The sequence below is a fragment of the Eutrema salsugineum genome, unplaced genomic scaffold (genome assembly GCF_000478725.1).
Source record: "Eutrema salsugineum unplaced genomic scaffold, Eutsalg1_0 scaffold_4, whole genome shotgun sequence".
Taxonomy (NCBI): Eukaryota; Viridiplantae; Streptophyta; class Magnoliopsida; order Brassicales; family Brassicaceae; genus Eutrema; species Eutrema salsugineum.
In genome coordinates this window covers 12,714,009-12,718,906 of record NW_006256686.1, presented here as the reverse complement: position 1 = coordinate 12,718,906, position 4,898 = coordinate 12,714,009, and the positions used below count along the sequence as shown (strand labels likewise).

General features: G+C 41.5%; 1 non-coding gene across 1 annotated transcript; it reads left to right on the top strand.

Moving 5' to 3' along the window:
- Positions 1–3,530: 3,530 nt before the first annotated feature.
- On the top strand, positions 3,531–3,636 carry LOC112084814. The gene has a single exon (XR_002898474.1). It is a non-coding gene; the product is annotated as a small nucleolar RNA R71 (small nucleolar RNA).
- Positions 3,637–4,898: the final 1,262 nt, after the last annotated feature.

Below are 4,898 nucleotides of genomic sequence, written 5' to 3'. Positions count from 1 at the left end.
AGCTGGCTTGGCTAGGGAGAGGCTATGAGATTAAAATGATCTCATCAGTGTTCAAGCGGGTTTAATGCAGCAAAAGGATCTCTCTATGAATGATCAAACTTTGGCAGAATGCTAAAGGTAAAAAGCAACCTATGCATACAAGGGCAAAGACTCATCACACCCCACACTCTACTCAAAGCTTTCTCACTGCTCACTCTCTCAAGAACCTCACTTTTCACACTCATTTTCCTCTCACTAGGGGACTTACTTTTCATTTTCATTCTCAAGTCTTGGAGTTCAAACTTTACATAGCTCTTTTTTATTTGCAACCTCTAGCCTCTTTTTTTTTTTTTCTTTCTTTCCAAAACACTTGAGCTCTTTGGCTTCTTTTCTTTTTCTTTTACTTAGGGGCTAGACTCTTTCTTTTCAAGACACCAGAGCTCACTTTCTTTAACTCAAAACTCCAAGACTCATTTCTTTTTCTTTCATTCCCCTAGCTATTTCCACTTTCTCTTTTCCACTCATCTCACCTTTTTTCACTCACCAAAAAGTCTTTTCCCCCACACTTATTCCTCGCCAAAACTCTCAGTTCCTTGATGTTAGAACACAGCACTCAATGAGACCTGCCCTTGTCGCTCTAAACCTAACACTTTCTGCTAAGTTTGATCCAAGGTGGCCTTTCAATTCACACACAAACATTGGCTTAAAAGAAGGATGGGTTCAAGGTATGGGAACTGATCCATGATGTGGATTCAGCTACTTGAGCTAAGGAAAAGAGTGGTAAAAACAGTGGTTCTAGCTCAAGTATGTATATTGGTATCCACAAGCTTTTTCAAACAATGCATTACAAGATATTTTCAGGTCAAGTTCAAGGTTTCCACTTAATTAGAGTTGAGTTCAATTCAAACTTGCTTCTCAGATTCAAATCGTTTCAGACTTTGCAAGCATAGAAAAAGATTCACAAGCATATTCAATTCAAGTTCTCAAAGTGATGTACTCTCTAAAAAACCTATCATTACTCCTTGCAAGATGCAACCTACATGAAAATGCAATCTAGACTCAATCCTAAAAATGAGAATGCAACTACATGCTCATTTTTTTTGTGAAAAGTTTTCAGATTTTTCCATTTTTTTGGTTTTTATATGCACTTAGATGAATATGCACTAGAATGTGACTCAAGACTCAAAGTGTAAAATAAGAAAATAGAAAACATGATTAGTAAAGGATAAAACTCCTCCCCCACACTTAAATAACACAGTCCCTTGTGTTATAAAAGTATGAGAAAGAAGTGAAACCAAAGCAAACAGGCAAAATGCAAAAGAAAAAGAAAGTCTACATGCTATTTACAAGGTTTTGAGTGTTACCTAGTGGCTGTTGAAATCAGACCCCAATGAGTAGGAGGGGTTCTATGTGTGGCCTGGTCATCCTATGTCTAACCCGCACTCCTATCCCGCAGCTTCTGTTACTTAGGCATTTTGGCCGTTCATCTTTTTGCTGCGGCCTGGCCATCCTCTGTTCTGACCCGCACAACCATCCCGCAGCTTCTGTTACTTAGGCATTCTGGCCTTTCATCTTTTGCTGCGGCCTGGCCATCCTCTGTTCTGACCCGCACGACCATCTCGCAGTAAATTCCGAGTCTTGCTGCGGGTTGGTCTTCTTTACTCCCAGGTAGCACGCTTATCTCGCAGGTTTTGGGACTTAATCTCTTTGGGTTCCCTTCTTTCTGTGCGGCCTGGCCTTCCTCTTTCCAGGTCGCACGACCATCCCGGAGTAAATTGCGAACGATCGTGCGACTTAGACTCCTTGGGTTTCAGGCCGCAGCACCAGGTCGCACGGTTTTGGACTTAGAACCCTTGGCCTTCTTCTTTCTGGTGCGGCTCAACGTCTACGCTTCTAGGTCGCACGCCCCAGCCGGAGTAAATTCCGAACCTTGCTGCGGCCTAGCTCCCTCTCTTCTGACCCGCACGCCCATCCCGCAGTAAATGGGACTTAAACATTTTGGACTTCTCCAGGTTTTGTGCGGCCAGGGTTATTTCACACCAGGTAGCACGCCCAGGCCGGAGTAAATCGCGAGTCTTGCTGCGGCCTGGACTCTTTATGCACTGACCCGCACACCTAGGTAGCACTGAGGCCTTCTTCAAGTTTTTCTGGCTTTAAACAGTTCTCTCAGCTCTCTCACATGCTCCATTCCATTCATCACTGAGCTATGTCCTCCAAAAATCACCTAGAACCTGAGACCAACTCACAAAACCCATCAAAAGATCCTAAAACATAAAAAGAAATGAGAGAAAAGAATAAAAAGATTATATACAAGGATAAGCTTGGGGTGTCTCCCAAGAGCACTTTGTTTAAAGTCACTAAGTTTGACTTTGTAAAACCTTTCTTAATGAGGGAGAGGAGGAGCTTTGATGCTCCTTGTCATGTCCATGAATTCAAGCATGAGGTCCTTGTTCATCAGCTCTTGGACACCACCAGATCCCTTGTCTATGAGTTCTTGTGTGAGGATAGCTCTGACTTTGGCAAATGGTCTTGATCTCACATTGCCTTTAACTTTGTATTCCACAGCTCCACCATCAAACTTCCATGGAGTGAGAGCTAAGACTTGAGAAGAAGAAGACCCAAGAGTGAATGGTTTAATGCTTGTTGGGCGCTTGTCTTGGGACTCTGAACCATTGCTTTTGTTGCTGCTGATCTCTTTCTCACCTGGTGTAGGAGGTGGAGATTCCAAGCAATCCTCATCATCACTAAAGAACTTCTCACCATCAATGAACTCAAGATCAAGCTCTCTTTGGTGTTCTTTCTTTTTCTCACAAGCAGCAAACGGCTGATCCTTCTGTTTCATTCCACAAGTCCCCACATACGTCATCGCAAAGTTTTGAAACTCATCACAGAGACTTACAGACACATAAGCTGGCGGTTCAATAGCTTTTTCTTCTTTCTGAAGCTGTTGTTCGGCCTTTTCTTCAGCAGTAATCTGAACTTTGTCTCTAGAAGCTCCATGGATGTCTTTTATAGCGAAAACTTCAGTTCCAAGGGTCACCTCTCCACTGAGTTGCTCAATGTCCTCATTGTCTTGTGAAGAAAGACCTCTAAGAGCAATGTCTTCTTGTGGACAAAAGAGTACACGTTCTATCTCCTTTACAGCAGCTTCATGATCTTTGCTCTCCATGTGATTCACTTGAGAGGTTAAACTCTCTATTTTGTTGTGGAGATCATTGTATGAACGCTTTACTCTTGTTGTGAGCTCATCTTGTCCCTTCAGAAGTTGTTGGAACATGCTGTTCAGCTCCATTTCTTGAGTCTTTGAAGCAGCTTGCTCTTGTGGAACAGACTCTTGCTGAAAACGAAGCTCCACCTCAGTTTTACCATCTTGACAATATTCAGTATCAAGCTCTTTGTATCTTTCATTGCTCTTGGCCAAATTCTCAACAAGTAACTCTCCTTGTTCTATGGTAAGAGTCGCAAAACGCCCATTGCTAGCTGCATCCAATGTCCATTTATGCTCTCTATCAACTCCCCAATAGAAGATACTAAGAATAGCTTCTTGTTGGAACCCATGATGGGGACAATCTCTAGTGTAGCCTTTAAGTCTCTCCCATGCTTCATCAAAGGTCTCATGGATTCTTTGTTTGAAGCCCAAGATGTCTTTCCTAGCTTGGATAGTCCTTTGTATGGGATAAAACCTTTGGAGGAAGATCATCTTGCAATCATACCAAGAATTTACCAAGTGGGATGGTAATGCTCTCTCCCATTTGCTTGCCTTTTCTCCAAGTGAAAATGGAAACAAGATGAGCTTGATACTGTCGTGGGGCACTCCTCCAGTCCTAAATGTGTCACACAACCTCTCAAAGCAGTCCAAATGATCATATGGATTCTCCATACCAGACCCCAAGAACTTAGTTTCTTGAATCAACTTAACCAAGCTTGCTTTGATCTCATAGGCCGCAGCTTCAATTGGAGGAGGGTGGATGCCATACCTCTTTCCATGACTACAAGGAGTGTCACAGCTTCCAACTGTTGGCGTTTTCTTTGGAGCTTGGGTCAGTGCTGGAGGTTGTGGCTGTTGTTGCGGTTTTGGGACTGGAATAATGCTCTTGTGGACGTCCATCTCCAACAGCTCAATAGAACGTGTCTTTCCATTTCTCTTCTTGTGAATTTGGTACCTTTCAAAGCTCAAGAGAATCAAGGAAGACAAGTTAGTAACAATGAAAAAGAGAAAATTCATCATCTCAAAGAGATGCATGCTCTTAGTGATATACATTAACATGGTGAAAATAAAAGCTTAGTAAAACAAAAGAAAACAATGACTTGATCTCAAGAAGATCCAAAGTTCTAATGCTAGAATGAACTCTCCAATTGGCAACGGCGCCAAATTGATAGCATGAATTTTTCAATCCTTGATCAATTCCTCAACTACTCATGTCATTGTAGCACTTGAGGTATCAATCCAAATGGAGAGATTCTAGACACTAGAACTATGAGGAGCTATCTTAATTCAAGTCTAACAAGCGGATGAGTTGGTAACAAGGTGATCTAAAATATAAAGTAAACAAAAAACAAGCAGTAATTTAAGAACAAGCAACAAGACAACAAAACAAAGACTCAGATTCAAAACAAAGAGAAAGCTAAACCTCTAGATGTGATCATTGATTAGGGTGCTTTAGAGATTTATTCATGATGCTAAGAACAATAATGCAATGCAAGTTACTCTTTAGTCTAGACTTCAAAAGCAGATTAATTCATTCCCATGACAATAAACTCTTTGTAAATCACTTAATCAAGATTAATTCACCTTAAGCAAGATCAAGCAATCAACAAGCATAAAGTATCAAGTCTAATAATGACCAAACGGTTTCTATTTCAAGGAGACCGAATCTTACACAGAAAGCAGCAACAAGCAATCACATGATCTCAAAACC